Genomic DNA, 26,447 nt, shown 5'->3' on the forward strand with positions numbered 1-26,447 from the left:
TATATAAGCTCTGACTGTTGCCAATTCCCTGACAAGGCTTTATAGATTTTAGAAAATTTTCAAGTTATGTTTGACAGTATGTTTATGTTTAAATGGTTTTGTGGAATCCGCACCTCCTCCCCCATTATCCTTGGGGGCTTCTCAAAGATATCAGCTGTTATCCTCCCAAGGAGCTGAACTTGAGGCCTGATGAGAGGCCTGTGGGACTGCTGACCACGTGAGATATGCTTAATGAACAGAGAAATCAAGCTGTGCTTTCAAATATAAGTCTAAAATTGAAGTCACTAGGCCAGATGCTTTGAATTTCAGGCACTGATTTGTGTGAGCAAGCTGCTTCTCACATGGGCAGTCCTGTGTAATAGGCCTCAGGAGGACTGGCGGCAAGGATTTATTTATTTAACGATGGTTCAACATTCATTCAAGCAATGTGGGATGCCAGCTGGTGGGGAAATGCTCGCAGAGGCTGGAAAGGCCAAATCATCCGATCCGAGTGTTGTTTGTATAGCTGAGCTGTGCAAAAAGCTAAATTTTAACCTCATTGTGCTTAATCTGATTTCAGATAGTCATTAATCATAAGGTTCAGCTTTTCTGATGGCCTGATGCAATTATTTCCACCTTGGGGGCATTCCTACAGGAGAGCGGGAATGTATCTTTCCATCTACCAAGCTCCCCTTTCCCTGCATATTGCTGGAGACTGTTGTGTAAAAAGCAAGACTCCTCTTTGTACATCAGTTACCACCACTACCTCCCCTTTTCTCTTAAAAATATTGCATTTTATGATGCAGCTTAACTAATGGGTTCTGTAGTCAGAGGAGTTCTAGGCTTTATACGCAGCACTACTTGGGTCCTTATCCAAATATCTAAAGAGGATTGTTGCCTTTACTTTTCAAAATAAAGTCGCTTTCTTCTTCTGAACTGAAAATGTGTAGAAGGAACATCTGATTCACAGAGCTAGCTGATTTTTAGGTAAGAATGACAAATTACCTTTTTAGGTTTGGGACTATCCTCAGGTCAGACTAAGGGTAGGGAGTGATTAAATCCTAATCTGTTAGTGAGACCCTGAGATATTATGACATTGTATCATTTGTCAGCCAATATTAAAGCAATACAACTCCTAAGCTGTACCCTTGCCATGTTTTGAAGTCTCTCTAGATCATGACATGAATATTCCTATGATACTTGTATTAGGGAGGCTGGCTGCATGCTTTCCCCCCCCCCCCTCTGGAGAATCACACAACTTTCACTTTCATCTCATCTACTCCTTTCATTTTCTCCCCCTTTATGAGGAGAGGCAGCTTATTTAGGTAAAAACAACAACAACAACAGCAACAACAAAAACCAACACAATGAAGGTACCATATGTAGGAGCGTAATGATTTTCTGAGTACTAGGAGGAGACTGGAGGTGGACAAGACATGGAAATTCCAATCATTAATGGAACCCTCTGGTGGTTCCCTGGGGAATGTGGAGTTGTCTATGTGATAAATCTAATAATGCTGACTTCCCAGTTCTATGGGCTATCAGTATCACCCAAAGAAGATCAGGTCCTGCAGGCTCGAAGAATTAGCATCTTTGTGATAACCACTGTGGTCAGCAATAGGAGTGTCCATCCAGATGTTTTGATGCTGTGCTGGGACCCTTGCACGATCCTAGGGAAATGGGTAGCTCCAGTATAGATTGACTGAACTTTCCTTTAGAGAGTTGGATTTAAGTTTCTTTAGAGGGAACTGCAATCTGAAATTGTTCGCAAGGCTCATGCCTCCAACTCCCCCCTGAATCTTCAGGGACCTCACTCCATCAGTTGCCACCTGTATTCCTCTCAAACATGCTCCACCCCTTCCAGTGCTTCTTTCTCTTCAATATATAAACACACTCAATTCTCCCAATCTTGAATAGATGCCTTTTCCTGGACCCCATGCACTCCCTGTCTTCAATCTTCCTCCTTCCTTTCATAGAAATCTTCTTAAAAGAAAATCTACTAGAATGGCAATTATCAAGAATACAAGCAACAATAAGTGTTGGCAACGATGTGGGGAAAAAGGTACACTCATACATTGCTGATGGCACTGCAAATTGGTGCAACCACTGTGAAAACAGTATGGAGATTCCTTAAAAAACTTGGAATGGAACCTCCATTTGACCCAGCTATTCTACTCCTTAGTCTATACCCAAAGGACTTAAAATAGCAAACTATAGTGACATAGACACATCAATGTTTATAGCTGCTCAATTCACAATAGCTAAACTGTGGAAGCAACCTAGATGCCCTTCAATAGATGAATGAATAAGAAAACTGTGGTATATATACACAATGGAATATTACTCAGCATTAAATGAGAATAAAATTATGGCATTTGCAGATAAATGGATGGAGTTAGAGAATATCATGCTAAACGAAATAAACCAATCCCCCAAAAACAATGCTGAATGTTCTCCCTGATAAGTGGATGCTAATACATAATGTGGAGTGGGAAGAATGGAGGAACTTTGGGCAAATGGGAGAGAGGGGAGGAAGGGGACACAAGAGTAGGAAAGATGGTGGAATGAGACAGACATCATTACCCTGGGTACATGTATGACTGACTGTACATATGGTGCATTTCTATGTCATATACTACCAGAGAAATGAAAACCTGTGCTCCATTTGTGTAAAATGAACAGAAATGCTGCATGTATAACTAATTAGAACACAAAAAATAAAAAATAATAAACTTAGGTCAGATTCACTTCATCTTTTTTGCTTAACTCACTCTGACTTCTGCACTTAGCACTCCACAGAACCACTCTGGTGAAGGTCACCATGGTGTCCTTTTCTGACCCTATTTCATTTACATCCTCTGAAGTAGACGGTTTCCTTGTGGAAACTGTATTTACCATTGGAGGCATTTTTTTCTCTTTGCTTCCTCCCTTTGTGGTTTCATAGTCTGTATGAGACTTTCCTTCTGTCTGAGAATGTTGGTCACCATGAAGTCTCCTTTCCAACTCAGTCCTCTTGTCTCCCTCTCTATACATATGCTCTAAAAAGACTGAACTTTTTTCAGGGATCCATTTACCATGTACATGTTGATAACGTTGAAACTCTGTACCTCAAGTCCAGATTTTCTGAGCTCTAGATATAAGATTAAGCTGCCCACTGGACATTTCTTCTGGGTTCTTCAAACTCAGTATGTCCCAAACAGAATTAATCATTTCTATCCCATCCTTGATCTGGTTCTTCTTCAAAAATCTAAATCACCAGGATATGACTCATCCACCTATGTAATTACCTAACCTCTTAATTCTTTCATTTATCTTACCTACTAGTTCTCCCACCAATGACCACATCTTGTCCATTTTACCTCTAAAATTGTGTGTATGTGTACATCAGTTCAAAAGGCCCTAATTTTTGCCTTCTTCTCTCCATCTCTATGTACACCATCATAAGCATCCTAGTTGGTCTTCTTGCCTTTTGTCCCATTTTGTTTAATAAATTTTTCTGGGTCTGGGGATGTGGCTCAAGCAGTAGTGCGCTTGCCTGGCATGCGCTTGCCTGGGTTCGATCCTCAGCACCACGTACCAACAAAGATGTTGTGTCTGCCGAGAACTAGAAAATAAATGTTAAAAATTCTCTCTCTCTCTCTCTCTCTCTCTCTCTCTCTCTCTCTCTCTCTCTCTCTCTCTCTCTAAAAAAAATAAATAAATTTTTCTGCTTGTTTTAACCTGGACTCTCTGAAATACAAATTTCATTATATTACAACCTTTTAAAATCAATCGTTGGTTCCTCATGTTATGGAATGTGAGCATGGCAATGGATATGTCTTGGCTACAAATAATAGAATATCTGATCAAGAGGCTACTTTATTTTTCCCCTTCATAGTAAAATATCCAGAGATAGGTGGTATCAGGGTGATTCAGTATCTCCATGAGGCCACCAAAGATTGCCATCTCCAGAGTGTTGGTAATGTCTCCATTCATGGTCACCAGATAGCAGCAATAGCAACACCTTCATGTAACAGCAATAGCTTCCTGTGACATCAACAAGTAGATTGAAAGTGGAGGGTGCCCCTCATGGGTGTCTCCTGTTTTGATATAGAAGAAATTATATCTCATCCATCCCTCCAGCAATGTCCCCTGATATCTCATTGAGCAGAATTGGGTCAGATGTATATCTTTAATCATAAAAGCAACTAGGAAAATTATTATCTCAGATGCCAAGAAGAAGCAAATCAGCAAGGAAAGATGGGTGGGAGAATGACTGGTAGATAGGCAGCCAAAAGTAATTATCCTAACTTTCTACTCCTGGAGTCCCTAACCACGTTTCTTTCACCTCCATGCCTCCGCATCTGTGGTTTCATCACTGGAATGTAAATCCCCGTGTGTACAACACTCTCTGCACCTGGCCACCTCCTAGTTTCTTTTGAAACCTCAGCTCAGGCATCATCTCACACTTCTTACACCTCTACCTGCTGGATTAAATGTCTATCTCATTCTAATTCCAAATTTCTGTTCCTTGTAGTAATCTTTAACCTGCTTGATAATACAGACTGAATATCTTCCTCTATTATAGCTATAGCCCATTTTCTTTGAAGGCACTGAAATGTTTTTTAATAATCCCATGAATGGATCTGAATATACCAACAGTGGCTTCCTCTTTGTGGTTGCCCACATCTTTGTTAGCTACCAATGGCCAGTAGAGGGCACTATGGCTTTGGCTAGAGTGCCTTTCAGCCCTCCCTGATTCCTGCAGCAGAAAGCTTGCTTTGTTTTTATTTTCCCTCAAAGAAGTGCCGTTTCTGAGTTACTCAATAAAAAGATTGAAATCATGCATTGTTTATTTAAAGTTATATCTTGCTTGGGTAATGCATCCCTGGACTCCACTGAGGTCATTTAGAGTTATGGCATACCTCCATTGACTTTTCTGAGGTTTATTGCTAATATGATGCACACTTTAAATTCTCCTTCTTAGGCAGAATGTATGCAGCTGTTGAGTTCCTGAGAAGTTATCTGAAGAGCTGAAGTGGCCTGAAGAGCATAGTCTGGTGTCATCTGCTTTAAAGCCTATTCTATGCCTTCACCTCATGGAAAATCACTTAGACCAGGTTGGCCAAGGATGTTGTGCAGGTAAAGGTAAGTGTTATTTCAGAACTGGAGAGCAGTGGTTGTGGGGTTAGGAAATAAAGATAGTATATTGTTCATCCAGTTGTTCATGCCTTTAATACATGTTTGAGAACCTATTGTGTACCTGGCATTATTCTAGGAATAGGGACAAAACAGTTAAAATGAAACAGAATGAACCCCTGACTTCATGAAATTTACTTTCCAGGGAGGGAGACCAACAAATAAACATGTATAATACAGTATCAGGAAAAAATCCTATGGGGGACAGAAAGGGGCATAGTAAAGGGCTGGAGGAAGGTGCTATTAGAAGTAGGTGCCATAGAGGGCATAATAACACTCTGGACAGTTAAGAAGTTGCAGAAAATCCTAAAATCAGAAGGGTGCCTGGCATGTTTCTGTGGCCAGGAGCCAACAGGAGTTGCAGCAAGGGAGTAAGGGTGGGGGTAGATGAGGTCTGAGAGGTAGCAAGGGTGGATAAGGGAGGACCTGGTAGGTTTGGTAAGGAATGAAATTTTTACCTCAAAGTCAGTGGAGTGAGTTGATCTGTTTTACTCTTCAGAAAGAAAATCCCGACTGACCGTGGGAAGGGTGATCTGCAGCTGAAGCAAGCAAGGAGGCTAGCCAAGAGGTTATTGCAGAGAGCAAGGAACACTCAAGAGGTGCTAGAGGCAGGATAGTGGTGGCAGTAGTGAGGTGACCCACAGTGGTCAAATTAGGCTGTACTTGAAAGATTTTAATGATGGAATTGGTTTGGAGTTTTGATGGATGGTTTTATGAAGGGTATTACAAAATGGCCAAAGCCAGAGGACTCATTATTTTTCTTTCATTTTTGAAGGTGTTATTTAAACAAAGTCTAAACGAATCATCTATTTTAAGTTCTTTTGTACCCTAATGCCAAACCTAGAACCAAACAACTATGGTTAACAACAAGGATCTCTGATTTCAAATAACAGGGGTCTTCCTACATCATTCTTCCTATAACGTCCAGCAGTCCATTAGTCAGGCTTGGATGATGTGTAAGATTGGACTATTTTCTCTTGGTGTCCTCTGCTCCTGCCCTCCACCCCTTTCTGCTGTCTCATGTGGAATGGCAGCATTTCATTTCATTAGCTGCAGCAAGAACCTTTATAATGTTTATTCTTAGAGCCGCCCCCCTCCCAAATCATTTCCTATCCTGAGAAAGTAATGAAACCTCAGCATGACGGTTGTCATTACTTCCCAATAGGTTGGCAAAAACACCTTGGTTATACAGTCTCTGGGGTCCTATGCCTGTAATTCCAGAAGCTGCCACCAAGTGGTGCCTGCAAAATTTAACAGGTTACCTCCCTAGGCTCTGGGGAAAGGAGTGAGGAAGAACAGATTGTAAAAATCCAGTTGTTCCTTTCATTAAAAAAGATTTGCAGTTAATAGAAATGAATCTCATTAAAAACTGTACCCAATAACTTGGAAAGACCATTTTAACAGTAATTTATAACAAGAAAAGCCTGCCTTTTCACTCTTTCCTAAGTCAACTTCTCTGCTATTCAGTGCCTATTTTGGTCTCCTCATTTTATCTCCTCTTGTTTTACAAGAACCTCCTGATTGTAGTTTCCAGAATTATAGATTTGAACACATCAACTCCTCCCCCCCCCCAAAAAAAATGTTTGCCCCTGTTGTCTATAAAGTCTGACCTTCAAATGTCCTTCATAATCTGGGCCCAACTTGCCTTGATATTTGCATCTGTTCACACCCATCTTTTCAACCCTGCATTTTCTTGACATAGGACACATTCACATTCCTTCAGTCAGGGGGTCAACTCAGGTCTTTGCTTTCCTTATGCTCTTCCTCCTGCCTGGAATGCTCTTTCCTCTTCCTCACTGGAATAGCTCACTGATTTTCCAATGCTCATCTTAGAGCACCCTGCGGGAAGCCATCTGTGAATTACATGAGGATCTTCTCTCTGCATGGAAGGCAGGGAGATTTAGGCTTGGCCTTGGGATCTATCCATGGCTCTCCTAGGGCAATAGATTGCCCAATGCATGTGACCTTTATCTCTGCTCTGCTAGGAAGATCCCTCATAGTAGTTCCAGAGATGGGTGTAACTCACTGGGAACTGGAAAGCCCAAGTTTAACCTTTTTTGGTGAAGAACATTCTATGGAAGGCCTTTGATGTTTCCAATATAAATAAAGCAGGCACGGGCTCCATTTTGGCCAGAGTCTAGGAATTCCATCCATCAGAACAGCTTGCCTGTCCTGCCCCTGTTTTTGAAACTGCTTTCTGTGCCCTGTGGTCTTTTTGTTATTCTACTTTTCCTAGCTTTTATTTCTCAACCAGCCCATTCCACTGAGGGGAACCCCATTTCCACTGCCTGCATGGGGCATGAGCGGGACACCCCCTTGGAGGATCTTGCATTATCTTCCTCCACCTTTCCTCCCTGTGCTGCCACAAGATCTTTGAAGACTCTTGTGTCTCCATTGTAGCACAGATGCTAATGACTGAAGGAGCTGTTTGCTAAGGGATCTCTGTGTGCCTGTGACTCCTTTAAGCCTTTTCTATTTATGATAATATGAATAGTTTTCCGTAGGAGACTACGGAAGATCATGTTTTATTTACATTCTGTAATTTTTCAGGGTTTAGTAATGTACCAGAGGCATATTTCATGCTTATAAATTGCCTGTTGAGTAAAGGCCCAAAAATTTTGTTTTTGACTTTGTTGGCTCTCACACACTTCCTGATGATTGAAAGAGTTCCTGTAAGATTCTGTGAGAGTTCCTATAAAAATTCAGAGAAGACCTAAAAAAAAAAAAAAAAAAAAAAGAAAAGAAAGAAAAGAAAAAAGAAATGCCCCTTTTCATGGGATGAGGTTTGGGGAATGTTTCACTTTATAAACCTTGGGCTATGTTGCAATTTACAACAGATGGTAAACAAAATCACCCCATCTCCTATCAAGAGTATTTCTGACTTTCTGGCATTCAGTGTAGATTTAACATGTTTTGGATAGTAAGATGAAATGTAATTAAATTATTCAATGTGTTATAAAGTTTTATTCATGTATGTGGTAAGTCAATAACTTGGTTTTTGTCTTCCCTTCTCCTTTTCCCTTGTGCAATTTTAACTCTTTAAGGAGTTCCAATATAAAAACAGAGCATGCGAAGCATTTTCCCTGCATTCTGAAGTTTCAAGGGTCACCCAGAGTTTCTGCACTCTGCTGGAACTCAGAGTGTCACAAATGCAGGGAACTGTGTGGGTTTGGCTTGCTTCTCATGCTGCTTTGGACTCAGAAGGACAGAACATCTGCAAATACCTGCAGGTGTATCTGCAGGAAGAAGAGGAAGATCTGAATACTACCAGGGGAGCTTTGGGTGTGAAGGAATATTTTTCCATGAGAGAATGACAAGGCAAAAAAATGTAGGTAGTTAAATGATTAATTTATATATATATATATATATATATATATATATTAAGACACAAATGGTATTGGGCAGAGGCATCCTGCTGAGTACCAGAGCGGTATGCTCTAGTCCAGGGACAGAGGAAATTGTTTCTTAATGGACCTGAATTCCTTAGGGCAGGACATTCAAATATCATCAGGGGTATATTCCATCTTGGAGTCTATTACAGGGTCATAGATACTGCTATGAAGGGAAGTCTTCCCCTTCGATTCCAGAATAATTGTGATAAAAGAGAATCAGCCTCAAGTCCAAAGGAAACCTCCCTGTGGGCAAGCAAAGAATGGCATCAGTGGTACCAGAGGCACCTCAATGGCTGCTGTGGGGGAAATGAAATATCAGTACCTGAGATGAAGTGGCAGCAGTTACTAATTTTAATGAGTGTCCAAGAGAAGCTAGGATTGGGTTTCTCATTTAAGGACAAAGGAAACAGAAAATGTAGACAAGCACAAAATACCCCCAAACTCATCCAAATGTTGTGATACCAGTCATCTTGCCCAGGCTTGGTTCATAAGGACTGACCTGGGGTGTGTGTTCCTTGGAGCACACAAAGCATTTCCTTCACCATCATGCTGCGTGGCACCTTGCTTTGTTGATTGTGTACCTGTATCCCTTGCCAGACTGTGAATAAAAACTATTCAGTTTTGTACTTCTGAGACCCAACCCAGAACCTGCACTTCGGTTTATCAATCTATCCTGTTGAATGAATGAATTTAGGAGAAAAATCAATGGATGACTATATCAGGAGTTAGTCTGGCCCCTCCAGCACTGAAGCCTGACTCCACATGCTTCTAAAAAAAACACTTCCATGATCTCTGAGAACGTTTACTCCTAGCATAATCCTCTGCATTTCAGAGGCACAGGATTAAGAATAATTGCTTATCTCAGCAGGTGGGGCTGGGGAGAACTGATGCATGTTTGACAGGCCTTTTCAGTGGGTGGAAGACAAAAAGACTTTGTTTTGTTTTTATATTACTGTCTCCAGAAATGCTCTCTAGACTGTGCAGACACAGCCCAGCCTCCCAGAGCTCTGATATAGAACCAAGCACTGCACATTCCTAATCCAACCCTTTTGTCCGGTAGTTCACATGCTTCTCAGTCTCTGATAAGAGGTGAGCTTAAGGGAATGAAAGCTTGAGAACCAGCAGCAACTTCTCATGTGGGTCATGGGCGTCTCCATGAAGGTCAGCAGCAGATGAGGCACGCTACCATGTGTTTTGTTTTTATTTTTCTTTGTTTATGTTCTGCTCCCCTTGCTCCTCGCTTTCTCCTCCTCTTGCCCCTCCTTGTCCTGCATCAAAACCTTTGTGAGGATGCATTAATTTTCAAAAAGACAAACCCCCAAATACAAGCAAACATATGAACATTTTAAAGAGCAGAAAATTGGTAGAGATAATTTACATACTCAGACCCAATCTTTATATAAGTGGAAACCAAATGAAGACAGTTTAGAAAAAAACATCTTTTCATAATAAACATCATTGTATCTCCCATCCCAAGTAACTTAAAGATAACTTACCCTTATGGATGGGCTATGGAGAATCCTTGAATGAGACCTCCATTGACAAAAAACAACAAAAACTCCACTCTCATTTCTAAAATAATTATAAATTAGTTGACAGTTTTTTTTTTTATTCCAAAATGGTGGGAACATCTTACCCTGATGCAGTTATTTGAGCATGAGCTAGGGTGGAATTGTTTGGGTCCATAGCTGTTTTTCAGCACTTTACAATTACCCAACTGTGCTAAATTGTTTTGAAAGTAGTTAGATTTAAATAATTTGATTATAGTGATCAAGGTTTCTATGAGTTGTACAAACATCTAACTCTAAACATCTATAAAATTCTGTAGAAAAGACTTCTATCTAGATTCATAGGTGTTTAGATGACCTGGAAACTTCAGACCCCATCTGGTCCCAGCATTGATCCCCTGGAACCTGAGAAAAGAGAGGAAGAGGCAAGGTGAAAGGCTTGCTAGAACCTAACCTGGTGTCAGGATTGTCCAGCTCTTCTGGACTCAGAGAGTCTCTGACTTTCTGTGCTCTCTTTCCCCAAATGCACACTGAGATCTCAGATACTTAAAGCTTATCCTTAAGGGGGATGGAAAGCCTGAGGAAAAGTATTCCAAGAAAGAGAAGGAGCCACATCCTACAGGAAGCTCTATCAGCAAGAGATCCTCATTCCTTTGAAGAAGACTGTTGGGCCAGTCCTCAAACTAGGAAGCCTACAGGGTTATGGGAGCTAAAACAAAAATGGAAGAAAAAGCTGCCACCAGAAAATATACCCCACCCCAACTCTGTCTTTATATAAGTCTCTTTCATATATGTGGTGTTGTTCCTTGGCTAAATTTTCTAACTTTTTTCCCCCCATACTGGGGACTGGACCCAGAGGGACTCTACCAAGGAACTAACGATATCCCCTGCCCTTTTTAAATGTATTTTTTTTTTATTTTGACAGAGGTTCTCTCTAAGTTGGTGAGGTTGGCCTTGGACTTGTGGTCCTCCTGCCTTGGCCACTTCAGTAGGTGGGATTATCAGTGGATGCCACCATGCCTGGTTTGTAACCTTACTTTTGTAAGCCATTTACTTCTATAAGTGGGAGTAAGAATATTTGATATCATCTAATCAATTAGTTCTATAGTTAGTGCTGTGTTCATAAGGCACTTATAATCTGATGAAATCTGTTTTAGTGACCTAATAGCTATAGGAAAAGAGACAAATGTTATCCCACAGTTTGATAACATTTGTTATCAAATGGGTTAAATACTTTTTATACCATGGCTGCTCCAAACCTGGATAATCACTGGCAACATGGAGAACCTTTCTGGTTGGCCCTTAGAAACCAGTCTTTTTCCCAGTTACCAGGTCTTCCTCATGACCAATCAGGTAAGGACTACACTGTGCCAGGCCTGTTGCCCTGCCAAAAGGTACCGTGTTCACACCCTCTGACTTAGTCCACTTTTTCATTGCTATGACTAAAAGGATCTGACCAGAACACTTTTAAAAGAGGAAAAGTTTAGTTGAGGTTTTAGAGGTCTTAGTCCACAAAAGCCTGGCTTCATTCCATGAGACTAATCATTTCTCCTCTGAACCTTCTTGCATTGAATTTTTCTTTGTTGTTAGTTTTTGGAATTTTGACTCTTAATATATGTTGGTATAGAATTCTTTGAATTTATCATGTTGGAGACTTATTTAACTTCTTGGATCTGTAGGTTTATGTCTTACGCCAAATAGGAGGAATTTTCAGTCATTATTTCTTTGAATACTTTTTCAGTCCCACTGTCTTACTTTTCTTTTTCTGAGATTCCAGTGACATGAATATTAGATGTTTTGTCATAGGTCCCCATGTCTCTGTTGACTTTTTTCAGATGATTTTTCTCTGTAGTTCAGATTGAGTTATTTTATTGTTCTATCTTCAAGTTCCCTTTTTCCTGTTCTCTGCATTGTGCTGTTGATCTCTTTTATTAAATTTCTCATTTCAATTATTGTATTGCTTATTCAAAAATTTAAATTCTGTGTTTATTTACATATTAAATTTTCTTGCTGTCCTTTCTCTTTGAGGACACTATTTTTTTTTCATTTATTTCAGGCATATTTTTAGATTTTTGTTTTTTAGGATTGCTGCTTTAAAATTTTGTCAGATAATTCTAACCTCAGTATCATCTTGCTGTTGGCATCTATTTATTGTCTTTCTCATTAATATTTTCCTATCTCTTGGTATAACAAGTTATTTTGAATTGTACCTGAACATTTTGGTTAATGTATTATGAGACTCTGCATCTTATACAGGAGGGGTGGGGAAAGAGAAGTGTGGCTTGTTCCTGGCAGGTAGGCAAGGAAGCCCATTACCTATTGGGTCTTCATGGACACACAGAAGAGGGCAGGTGCCAACACATTGAAGACAGGAAGATGTTACTGCCATATGGGGGTGGGCGGTCAGGATTCCCACTTTGTCTCTATCGATATTGTGGATATCACCATGATGCACAATCCATTTTCATGCATGCTTGTCTTAAGATGTTGTACACAATAAGCAGTAGGTAAGGTCCTTAGCTTATCTGTATTTTTCTGTCTATCAGAGTGTTCTTATGTTCCTTTTATATACAATATCTAGGATTTTTAGCTAAGTCTAACAAAAAGTGTAAGGAAGAGGGTATTTACTGCTTCTTCACAGATGTAGAAATCTTAAAAAATAGTTTGAACCTCATGCTGTATGTATTTATAATTGTTCCCCTCTGGTATCATTTTACTTATCTTGCTCATCTTTTTCTCTTTTCTAGAGATTAAATCAAAGAAGTCTTGGTCTTTAGGCTCAAGATTTTTGGTAAGATTCTTTTTAGGTGATGCTGTATGGTATCTAAAGAGAAACTTTAGAACAATTAGATAACTTTAGAACAATTAAATACATAACCCACCAGAATTTGTGACATGTAAGTAACACGGTAGAGAAGATAAATATAAGAGCAAATCAAAGGTAACTAGAAAGAAGGAAATAATAAATATGAGAACAATAAACAAACCAGAGAACAAAAGAACAGAAAAATGGAATGAAAATGATAGCTTTTTCTTCAACAAGAACAAAAGATTGAAGAATTTCAAGCTAGATTCATCAAGACAAAAGTAGTAAATTACCAAATTAGTCAATTCTGATAGTGTTTGTTTTGAAATAAAAATTCTTTCCAATGCACTCCACATACAAGGGAACTCTTTCAGCATGATGCCCTTTCATTCTTCATGCTTGTACATGATTTTGTACATAACAAATTCAAGGTAAGCACAATAAACCATACCCAGATAAGCCAAGCCATGTAGGATGCACAAAATGCATACATGCACACATCTACCAGCTAGCCATGTCACTGTCTGTGTCATGAGCTGTAGCTATCCATATCTGGTGTTGGGCCTATCCATTCAGTTTCAAATGATCCTCCTATTACCTCCCAATAGCTCACAAGCTTCCTCCTTACAGATACCCATTTCCATAGGCAAACTTTAGGATTTTTTCAAGGTTAAGAACCATCTATATTTGTTGTGGTATTTATGTCTTTCTTAGTCATTTCACATATGTAACAGTATGCTGCTGTTTTTAATAGGTGCTTCTCTCTTCTTTTAAACATTTCACTAAAAATTTTTTGAATGTTATAACCTAATTTTACCCATAACCTGTGGTTTATATTATATGCAGCGCAGTGATTTCAAAGATTGTCTATGTGGTACAACTGACTGTAGTATCTGGGAACCCAAATTTAGTGTCCTTAGTTGTATAACCAGTTATCAAGTTTTTCTTTGGATAGTGGTGATCCACAGCATCACTGAATCCTACCCAAAATCTCGAGCCTGAGGATCAAGATTTCTAGATTTAATCTCTAGAAAAGAGAAAAAGATAAACAAGATTAGTGAAATGACACCAGAGGAGGAACAATTAGATAAATACAGAATGCTGCAGTCAGCCAAGCAAGTGGCTTGCTCTGATTGAATCCTATTTTGAAAAAAATCAACTATAAAACATATTTTAGTCCAGAAGGACAACTGACACCAGGGTATTACATATATTATGGAATTATTGTTAATTTTAAGAGTAACAATGTTATTACTTTTGAGTCAAAATGCCCTTATGTTTGGAAAGAAAAATGTCTGTATTTAGAACTGAAGTATCCCAATGCCTGTGATTTCCTTCAAAATGCTTCAGCAGTACACATACACACATGCATATATTAGAGCAAATATGAAAACGCACCCAAAAACATAAGAAAACAAATACAGAGAAATGCTATGGGTGTTGATTATACTAACTCTTATTTTTGTATGTTTGATATTTTCATATTATGTTATTATTACTTTACAAAATTCACATGTTAAAAGACTAAAAATATTTTCACCTCTCTTTCACAGAACCTTCAGAACTTCCGGGCCTTGTGAGTCCCAGGGTCTATTTATCCTGTCTGTACCAAGTATACTCAGCCCACTCTTATTGCTCCTGTGTTTTCTGTTATAAAATGCACTCCGCTCAAGCAGCCTGTGCCCATCTTCGGGATTCCTTGCATTCCTCCAGGATATAAGACTCCCATTGTATTCCCTTGTCTGGCCCCACAAGGGAAATTGAGCATAACTTTCTTTCTCACTTGGAATTTTTTTTTCTTTGAGAAAAGGAACAATCAGATCAAAGCAAAATCTGAAAAGTAAATAGAATTGTACTTAATAATCACCAAGAGAAGAGATGATGTATCAGAAGTTTGGACTTAGGGAATAAGTACCAAAGACTTCAGCATGGATGAGTAGCCAAGGGAGAAGGAAGAGTCTGGAAAATAATTCTAAAATGCGTATGCCCAAATCCGGCTTTCATGCAAAACTGGGCACAGCTTTCCCAACTCCTTGACAACTTGGAGCTGCTGGATCTGAGCCAGGACTGAAGGAAATAGATACCTGAGGACACCAGACACAGGCATAGCTCATGTGCCCACTGTTGCAGGGATAGCAGAGAAATCTCAGGGATGGGGGCAGTTACGGGTATTTAGGAATGATTATAGGACTTCCCTTTTTGTTTTCTTTTTCCTTTTTCTCCCACTTTTTTCTCCTTTAATTTTTCACTGAAGAGGTGATTAACTGTTGTGGATCCAGAAATAGTTTAAGCTAAACATAGCAAAGCTGGCAGGCGTTGTTACAAAATAGAACTTGGGTGTGGGAATGCTGCCTCTTAGCTATAATCCTTCCCTTGGGTGAAGCAGTGTCAATGCCATGAACTCAAACCAAGGTCAACTCTGAGAATCAAACACAAAGGTCTCATCACTTCACCTCAGGAGGAAAAGTTTGTTCTTACGGGTATGCAACCTACTTCAAGTCAGAGGACCTTTTTTTTTTTTTTAACAATAAACAGTATTTTTTATTATTTATTCTTTTTAGATGTATGTGATAGTAGAGTGTATTTTGACATATTATACATACATGGAGGTAATCTTTTCTAATTAGAATCCCATTCTTGCCAAATAAGCAGTGTTTTGAGAGGTGACAGAGACCATTATAATCATTATTAAGAACATTTGGAGCTAGGTCTGGTGGCACAGGACTGCAATCCCAGCCTGAGGCAGGAGGATCACAAGTTCAAGTCTAGACTGGGCAATTTAATGAGACCCCATCTCAAAATGAAATAAAATTAAAAGGAATGGGATATCGATTAATGGTAGAGCATCCTGGGTTTGATCCCCAGTACTGCAAAACAAAATAACAACAAAAAGAAGATTTAGTTCAGATTACTGATTTTATAAATGAGAACTATATAGGTAAGTTACACAAACCCACACAGCTAGTTGTGGTAGAAGCAAGACCCTCAGGTCAGTGCTCTTCCTGCCACAGCTTGTGGTTTTTGTTAATTTATGATTATTTTCCCACTAGAAAATATGATCAAACATGAACACAAACAGAATATGATTAAAACCCAGAAGTGATTGTGCATGGGCTCATTTGAAACCCTGTAAAACTTTTATCAGGTTCTAGGGTTGGGGAGGGGTCTGATGCTGAAGAGGGGAAACAATTGGCAAAATAATCAGAAACTGTAGTTAGAGGCATGGGTTGGGTTTTCTGCCCTGGGAGTACTTCGACCTCAGGGGATGCTCAGAGGTGACTCCAGGTGTGCCAACAGAGCATTAAATGTGGTTGCACCAGGGTTAGGGGCCTATAAGCACCATTTCCTGGCAGTATGTACTATGGAATTAGACTAGAGAACATTAGGAAATAGGAAACAGCCAGGAAAAATAACCACTCTGGATCCACACAGGGTGTAAGTAGAAGAGATCTCTTCCTACATCCAGCCATAATCCAGTGCATCCTGTATGGGATTCTGTGCAATTTATTATTATTATTTCAAGTAGAAACCTCACAGAAATTTTCTAGCCATTTATTTTTAAATCTTTTTAAAATATTTATATTTTGAAATAATTTGACTTTCATAAAGGTTGCAAAAATATTTCAGAGAATTCTCATATACTTTTGAGATTCCTGAGATGTTAACATGTTACAAATTTGATTTATAATTCTTTCTTTGAATCAGTGGAAATTACATCAAGACATAATGCCTCCTTATGCCTAATTCTTCAGAGTGTATTTCTTTTTTTTAAAGAGAGAAAGAGAGAAAGAGAATTTTTTTCATATATATATATATATATATATATATATATATACATATATATATATTTAGTTTTCAGTGGATATGACATCTTTATTTTATTTTTATGTGTTCTTGAAACAAGGACTTTCTTTATGTAATGGCAGCACAATTATCAAGACCAGGAAATTAATAGTCATATAGTTATCATTCCACTCTATAGGCCTATCTAAATTTTACCAGTGATCACACTCATGTGTTTTGTAGCACAAAATGAAGGTACTTTTCCAGTGCAGGCTCCAATTTTGGATGGCATGATGCAGTTGGTTGTCTCTCTTTCCCCTTTACATCTTCAATCTTTTTCTTGTCAGACATTTCTGAAAATTACTGGCCAGTTAATACATGGGATCTCTTTCATTTGAGGTTTGTATGATGCTTCTCTATGATTAGATTCATGTTATGCCTATTTGAAAATAATACTCTAGAAAAAAAGATAAGTTTTTCTCAGTGCATAATTTCAGATGGCAAATGATATCTATTTCTCATGATAGAGTTAGAACAGATATTGCTATGTTGCCAAAAGTGATTTTTAAAAATTTGCCTCATTTCTTCTATATCTATTAGTTGAATTTCTTTGTCATTTGTTTATTTAGGTATTTATATGGTATGGACTGATGACTCTCATTGCATTCTATGGGTTATAATCTATAACATCAAAATTTACTTGGGCCTCAAACTAGGACAGTTGAAGCTGGCTCCTTGTCCTTTTGGCAAGTCCCCACATTCTACCAACATGAAGGGAAGAAAATCATAGTTTATGATCATAAATACACTTACAGCCAATAGAAGAATCCAGAAGCTCACAGGATATCTCTTCAGGAACATGTGCTAAGACTGTGGCTATCTGCGTGTGCATGGGGTAGCTGTGTCCTCTGGTAGAGAGGATGCCCTGTGTTCTTCCCCCATCTTGTTATGAACCTACTATTGCACTGTCTTAGCCCAAGGTTTCTGTGTCTGCTTGTGTCCTTGCCATGACTATTGCTTCCCCTAGGAATCTGATCATGTCCATGTCTACTAGAATTGATTTGTTATGTTCCTGAGAAGTAATTAGCCCTATTTCAGGAAGAAACTGCATTTGGGCCAATGTTGGCATTCTAGGCCCCATTGACTCTTTGTCAGCCTGACCATGGAACCGTTCTGAGGTGGGTTCTCTGGATGTCTGCACTCTGAGCTAGAGCTAGATTCTGAGCCCAATGCTGGCTTATCACTGGCTAGGCTTTTCTAGGACCCTCACACCTTGACCTCATAACCTGATTTTCTTTAGCTACAGACACCCTAACTAGCTAGCAAATGTTCTTTTCCTGAACACCTGGGATGATGTTGAGGACATTGTTTCTCCAGCTCCAGACTGTTAATATTATTCATCTAAATAACAGAGCTCAGATGAGAAAGTGCCTGTGAAACATTAAACTGCATGCTAAGCTTAGTTCTTGCTCTGTGGACAAACCACGTGATCTTCCTACAGACCCACCTCAAACACTTTGTCCTTATACATTGTGTGCAGCCACAACACATGGTCAGCAAGTGCTTGCTGTCAGTATGCTAGGCTCTCTCACCCTTTAGGTATTTTCATGGTCTTCTGATGAGACTTGTTCATCTGCTCCATCTTGCTCTATCCAGCTGATTCTTGTAAATTCTTCAACGTCACACTAAAGGCTACTACCTCTCTGTTGCCTTCCTGTTTCCTGCAGCCTTACTCTGCCATCAAATCCTACATCCCCAGCCATCTCCATATTAATCTAATAACTGTAACATAGAGCAACTATGTGTACATCAATATGTCCACTGCAAGCCTAAAGGCAAGAGCCATACTCTTGCAGTTCCATGTATCTGACCTCCTGCACAAAGCCTGGCATGTTCCAAAAGCTTCATTGTTACATGAACGTGGTTCCATGATGAAGAGACTGGGAAGCAAGCTGCCAGGCATATAAGCTTGAAGGTCTACAAGGTCAGCAGAGTCAGGATGTCACCAAACCTTGGGACAGAACTCATGAGAGGTGGGATAGGATGATGTCATTCATTTATGTTCTTCTCAAGTACAGCAAGGAAGGAGGAGAGCATCAGTGATACCAGAGAGGAAAGGTGCAGTTCTCCCAGCAATCACCGTTCAATCAGTGTTGTATTCCCAGCTGCCTACTGGACATTTCTTGGACACTGAAGACTTGGGATGCCCAAAGCTTAATTCTCGGTTACCTTCTCTACCTCCAGGACTTCCTCCTTGTTAAGGGTACCACCACAAATGCAACTCCTGAGCCAGAAATCCAGGGAGATGATGACATCTCTTTTGCCATATTTCCCACATCTCGTCTACCACCAAGACTTGTCAGTGTTTTTGCCTGGACACCTTTGGATTCTGCTTGTTGAATGTCTCTTAATTTCTTCTTTACCCCAGTGTCCCTGTCTTAATTCAGACTACCACCTTGCCCAGACCAAACTGACCTCTCTGTTTTTAGTTCCCACATGTCCTCATTTTCTTAAGAAATATTAGAGGCAACTCATAGTCAACAGAATAAAATATTACTGCTTTAGCATGACTTAGATTCTCCTCCTCACTCTGGCCGCTTCCTCCATGTTGGGCTCTATCAGTTGAGACCATTTTTGAACCACAGGTTTCAGAATATCCTGATGTAAAGACTTGAACCAGCAATTTCCAAACTGGCAGACCAAGGGTATCTGAAATGACTTGTTAGCAAGAGGAGATATTAAAACTTCTTACTCTTTTTCTAAAACTAAAAAGTCAGAATTTACTAATATTTAACATAAAATTATATTAAGTATAATAAAATTACATTAATATGATTATATTTGATATAATTCTTGTCTGGTGGCTTCACTCAGTCTTTATGCCACAGAGTGGCAATTAGATCTCCTATAAGAGACAGCCTGAGGGAAGATGTAGAATTCCAATGGCAAAGAATGCAGTTCATGTGTGTCTGGCTAAGTGAATTCACCTTCTTGGTTTTGTGAATTTTCTTTACTTTTTGGAGGGGGAAAATGGCAAATGACTTCCTCTTTTAATTTTTCATTGAAGTACAATTTATAAAACTGATATATACCATTGATTAATTTTACCTTTTATAGAACTTCTTCAAAACTTCAGATTAATGGAATCTCACAGAGTATGGTCTTCATGTTTGACATATTTTGCTCATTATGGTGTATTTGAGATTGGTAGGTGATGTGTAAATTTGTATATGCTTGACTACCTAGGGTGTAGCCAATTTATTTTCCAAAGTGTACTATTTTACACTGTAAGTCAGTGGTATATGAAAGTTCAAGTGTTCCATATCTCCCCAGCACTTGATATTATTTTCCTTTTTATTTTAGTCATTCTGGTGAAGTGGCATTCACTAGACTTTAAAATTGAAGTTCTCTGATGACTAATGATCTTGAGCACCTTTTCATATACTTCTTAGACATTTGTATGTCTCCTTTTGTAAAGCGTCTAAGTCTTGTCCAACTAAAAATATTTTGGTTGACTTTTGTTATGAATCTGTGGGATTCTATGTATAAGTATTACATCAGATGTGTTTATTGCAAATACTTTCTTCTAATCCGTGACTTGCCTTTTCGTTTTGCTGGTGGTGTCTCTGGATGAATACAAGTTTTTAAATTTTTTTGGTGGGGAGGTACTAGGGATTGAACTCAGGGTCACTCAACCACTGAGCCACATCCCCAGTCCTGTTTTGCATTTTGTTTAGAGACAGAGTCTCACTGAACTGGTTAGTGCCCTACTTTTTGCTGAGGTTCCCTTTGAACATATGATCTTCCTGTCTCAGTCTCCCCAACTACTCGAATTACAGGTGTTCTATAATTTATATATTTTCCCTTGTAGGCTTAGTATTTTTCATATCCCATATAAGAACATATTGCCTGATTCTGAAGATTTTCTTCTATGCTTTTTTCTAGTATAGAATGAGAGTAGAAACACACATAACCTCTCAGCATTATTATGAAATTAATTCTGAATTCGAAGACTCCCTGAAATGGTCTCAGGGAGAAGCTGTGAAAGCTGGACCACATATTGGGAGCCTATGCTCTGTATCTTTACTAATTTTTTTTTCAAATTTTGTTTACTCTTTTATTTGAAGTATAAGGTTCTATAATTCTAATAGTGGATTTTTCCACCCTTTAATTCTGAAAAATTTTTGTTTTTGTTGTTTTGGTGACTCCAAGCTCCTTTCATAGGGAATGAGAAACCAGAGCTCATATAGGTTTAAAAAACACATATATTCTACCTCAGGGATCAGAAAAAGCATAGCTCCATAGTCTGGCCTATAATCTGTTTTTGCCTCACCATGAAAAGAATAGTTTTTATACTTTTAGATATTTAGAGAGGTGAAAGAGGAAGGCAGAGTCATTTTGTTAGATATTGGTGTAAGCATTTACTTCATTCTATTTGAAACATACACATTTGGGATTTTTATGTTTCCTGATGAATTGACATTTTATATGTCTTTTTCTTTAGTAATATACTTTGCCTTGAAGTCTAGTTTGTCTGATTTTTATATACTAAACTACATAGTTTTTGTTTATAGAAGTCTTTATATACTAAATTATATAGCTTTTGTTTATAGAAATAATAATTTCATAGTGATCTTTTTCCAACCATTTGTGTTTAACTTCTCTGTGTTGAGATACATTTTTTTTTCTAGATGGTATATAGTTGTTCTTGCTAATTTTTTTTGAATACCAGTCAGACAATCACTTTCTAAAGTTAGGTTTAGTCCATTCACATTTAATATAATTTAGGTCTTTAGTGGTGCAGCTGTAGTTTGCTCTTGGTATTTGCTTTTTAATTTTTATCTGTTTTGAGGTTATTTTAGACATTAAAACATTTGTATCTAATTTGTTTACCATGGAGTGATATGCTACTTCATATATAACTTAAGATCCTTAGCACCATACTTTTATTTATTTCCTCCGTCCTTTGTGCTATTGTTATCTTATATTTTATTTTTATGTAGATTACATGCCACACAAAACATTGCTTTAATTTGTAGTTTTTACATACAATTATGTGAGGCCTTTCACTATGTAGCCACAAATCCATCTACAACTCAGGAATTTTTCTTCTGTGATTTATCTAATTATGTTTAGTGATGGTCTTACCCCTAAGTCTTCTTTTATTTCCTTTGGGACTCATTTGTTTTTCAAGCTGCCTCAATTAATCCTCAAGAACTTTCATTTTTTTACCTCATGTCTTAATTTTTTACTTTTTGTCTTATATTGTTACTCAGTTCTTTAAAATATTTTTTTCAAATTGTCTGGCTTGTGATTTCAGTCTTAGTGGTGATCATTTTTGTCAATTTGCTCATTGAATTTATAATTTTCAATTGTTTTTCAGTACTGAGTGGCAATTTTTGTGTTGTCCTTTAATCTTTCTAATAACTGGTTTTGCTGTCCCATTTATTGTTAGTCTCCTCCTGCAGCTTCCTGCTGACTGCCAGACACCCTCCTGTATAAGTGTTATTAGGTTTGATTGTCTGCTCACTTGGCTTAGCTTCAACTCTGATGCATATTAAGTGGTGCTGTCCCAGGAGCAACAGGAAGCTCGATGGTCTCTGCTCCTTTGAGACAGTGATGGAGCAACAGATAGTTTATCATTCTCTACTGAGGTGTCAGCATAAAAATGAAGCCTTTCTGTTTCCCATACTCCTTAGGTTTTCCCACCTAAGGAGTAGAGAGAAGAAAGTCCTTTTTAAAAACACGATGGTAAAACATCTCAGGGGTGGGGAGGCAGACACACTTATCCAGGCCCTGTTGCACATTCCTTGGGTAGGGTGAGAGATCGGGTTTCCCATGGATCTCAGTGGTCTAAGTTTCTGGGTTCATGTATTATAATCCTTGACCTTAAGTTCTCCAGTACTGTTTCTAGGTTCTTACCTGGCCCAGGTGGGAGGAGTCCTGTACAGTCAGTAATCTCCAACTTTACCACTGTCAACTGCAGTCATGACAGTGCTAAACTCTGGAGATACAGCTGGATTGGAGAAGGGAGTAAAGCGGTCAAGACACATTCAAGCTGTCAACTTTCCAGGATTCTCTGCCCTAGGGACTATTGTTAAGCAAAAGAAGGAGGACCACAGAATGGCCAAGGTCCACATCATGTTCTCCATTGAATGGTTTGTGAAGCAGTATGGTACTGAAAAGAGGAGGCTTTGGAGCCATTCAGCCCTGGGTTAGAAGCCCAGCTTTGTCACATGCTCATAGGGGGCAAGTTACTTGAGTTTGTGAGCCCTAATTTTCCTTCTCTGTAAAATAAGGAAAATCAAAGTCCCTTCTTAGAGTTGCAAAAATTAAGTCAGACAAAACCTTTAAAGCTCCTGGCATATTCAGGCAGCACCTTCTCCCCCTTTTTAATAAAAACCTTTTTTTTCTGCTAACTTTCCCCTATTTTCATCCCTCATTCCTCAGCTAATAGGCACATTTCAACCCAGAACAGAGCTACCCATAGAATCTCAGCTCCAGCCCAAGTTTTCTGGTTTCAGCATTTTCTCAGTTGTGTGGCTATGCAAAGCTACAATATGTTCTTGTATTGTAAACTGCAGTGCACCACACCCAGGCTGCCCTGAAACAGGATAAATTGATATTACAAAGAAGCAGGGTTTAAAGTGAAGAAGGAATATTTCTCCCAGTGTTGGACTTAGCACCAGATGTAGCCCTTTGTAATTAAAAAATGTGAGAGAAGCCAGGTTTGGGCAGAGGGAGAGGAGCAAAAAGAGTGAAGGAGAATTGAAGATAAAGTGGGACTGGTAAAGGGACAGGGACAAGGATAGAGACTGAGAGAGCAGGGGACTGGAATCAAGGAAGGAATGTGCAGCTCAACTGCTTTCCCTCTGAACAGGTCCTACAGAGCATGCATGGGCCTCAAGGGGAGGCAAGGCAACTGCCTGTCCTCTGTCAGCAGCACACAGGCAGAGGAGGCCACCAGCTGATGGACAGCTTTTCTGCAATTTATAAGGCCACTGGCAGGTCTGGTGAACCCAGAAAGGCAAGATGCAGACTAGTTGGAAATATTCTCCATCCAAGACACTCTTTATTTTTGCAAAGTGCTGCCCTTCATTTATCTTTGTAGTCTCCTGTTGTTAGCTCTGCTCCTGAGCTGGTGCTCACTGAATGAATCTGGTCTCCATGCATTGGCTCTAATGCTTATTAAGGAGGCTTAAAGTCACATCTAACTCCTGGCAGTAACCCCATCCTGGCTTTGCCAGCTGTTCATGGAATTGGGGTTGACTATCAGCCTGACTTAACTCACTTTTCCTTTCTGATGTGACTTTATTTTCTTAGCCCTTCATGATCTGAAAGTATCCTGTTTTAATGTCTAAATTTTCCAAGATACTTCCTTTATCATCTACATCACCACAACAAAGATAGGAATTACATTAAAAACTACTACTTTTTTTCTTTTCTTTTTATGGTGCTGGGGATGGAACCCAGGGCCTTGTTCATTCTAGACAAGTGCTTTACCACTGCACTATACTCTGAGCCCAGCAACTACTGTGAATTGATCACTTATGTGTTCCATTCATAATTATAGCACTTAGTGAAAGTGCTATAATTATGAATGGAATATACTATAATATATAATATATATAATACTATATTATCAGCAGCAATTGTTCAATCAGATTAGCTAATCTATCAATGTGAGTGAAGGAAAAGAGAAACCATAAGTCAGAATGAGGATGGTAGGTAGGAAAGAAGTTTCAAGAAATGACTAAGGATTCAAGTAATTTAAAGAAGACATGGTTAAGTAAGGAGGCTAGAAGGACAACGTAGCTATGTTTCCTTTACATAGTTTATAGTTTGTGAGCTTCAATTTTTATTCTCTGTAAAATAAAGGAAGATAAAGTATAAAATGCTTTACATAGTGTTTTGGTTAGGGAAGGCAAATTGAATGCTGAGGAGAAATTTTTAACATTTTCTGGTTGTTAATACATAAAAAATACTAAGATGCAAGGCTTTCTAAAATCCAAATTGTCCTAAATGCAATTTGTCTTACAATTGATTTGTGCACCCAAAATTAATAATCTAAGCCTCCCCCTGAAGAAATTATGGGGAAGAAAAAGAAGTGAACTCGGTCCAAAGCAAGCAGAAAGTGGGAAATAAGAAAGATAAGAGAGTAGACACCAATGAAATGAAGAATAAAAAATTAGATATAATCAGTGAAAACAAAAGTTGATTATTCTAAATAGATTAAGTTATGGTTCACATTTATTCCTCCAAAATTTATGTATTGGAAACTTAATCCTCCATGCATTAGGAGGTGGGAGTTCTGAGAGATAATTAGGTCATGGGGCTCCACCCTCCTAATGGGCTAAGGCCATTATCGTGGGAGTGGGTTATTTACAAGAAGGGGAACTTGGCACCCTTTTCCTCTCTGTTTCATGTGATAACTTCTGCCATGTTATGACACAGTAAGAATGCCCTTACCAGATGAGATCCTTGATCTTGGACTTCCCAAACTCCGGAACTGTGAGCCAAACACATTTTTATGGTTTATAATTTGCCCAGCATGTATGTTACGTTATATCAGTGAAAAACAGATTAAGATCAACAAAATTGAAGCTATTTAAACCAGTAGTTCTCATCCACAGGTGATTTTGCTGCCCAGGGGACACATGTCAACATCTGGAAAAATGTTTAATTGTCATATCTTGGTGTGTGTGTGTGCGTGTTTGACTAATATCCAGAGGATAGAGTTCAGGAAGGCCACTAAAATCCTATAATGTATAATAGCCTCTTCATCATAAAAATTATTGAGCCCACATATTAATAGTGCTGAGGTTGGGTGACTGCTCAACAACAGAGAAAACACAACTTACCAAAATCAGGAATAAAAGGGGAGACATTATTGATGCACTTAAACAGAAATTAAAAGCATTATAAGGTAATACTACTATGAACAAATTTATTTCAACAAATTAGAAAATTTAGATGAAATAGGAAGATTCATACAATGACTCAAATTCATGAAACTGAGGAAGAAACAAAAAATCTGAGTAGTCCTATAATAAGTAATTTGATTATTAATAGAAAATTTTCCCTCATGGAAAAACCTAAGCCCACCTGGGTTCTATAAAACATCAATTTTTCAAAAACTCTTCCAGAAAATATAGAAAAGAACACTTTCTAACTTCCATGAGGCCATTTTTATCCCAAAACCATAGCCAAAGATATCACAAAAAACCCTACCAATAGTCCTCATTAGTCTAGATGCAAAAATACTCAGCAAAACATTAGCATCATGATTCCAGCAATGTATAAAAGAATTATATACCATGCCAAAATGGGATTTTTGCCCATTATTATAATGTTAGTTTAATATCTAAAAATCAATCAATGTAACGCCATATTAATATAGTAATATGAATAGAGGACAAAAATGTTATCTCAATAGATGCGCACACACACACACACTCACACACACACACAAAAAAACATTTGACAAGGTCTAACACTCATTCATGATTTAAAAAAAAAAAAATTCCAGGCTGGGAATGTGGCTCAGTGGTAAAGTGCTTACCTAGCATATGTAAAGCCCTGAGTTCAATGTCAAAAGACAAAACAAAAACAAAAACAAACCTTTCAGTAATCTACAATGGAAATGAATTTTCTCAATTTGATAAAGGGAGTCTATGAAAAATCTGCAGGTAGCAGCATATTTATTGATGAAAGAGGGTCTGCTTTTCCCTCTAAAACTAGAAGGATTATTATATATTGTTCAATTTCACTTAAACAAAATGTACTAAAGAGTAAATGTGT

Source organism: Ictidomys tridecemlineatus, chromosome 4 (genome assembly GCF_052094955.1).
Source record: "Ictidomys tridecemlineatus isolate mIctTri1 chromosome 4, mIctTri1.hap1, whole genome shotgun sequence".
NCBI classification, from domain to species: domain Eukaryota; kingdom Metazoa; phylum Chordata; class Mammalia; order Rodentia; family Sciuridae; genus Ictidomys; species Ictidomys tridecemlineatus.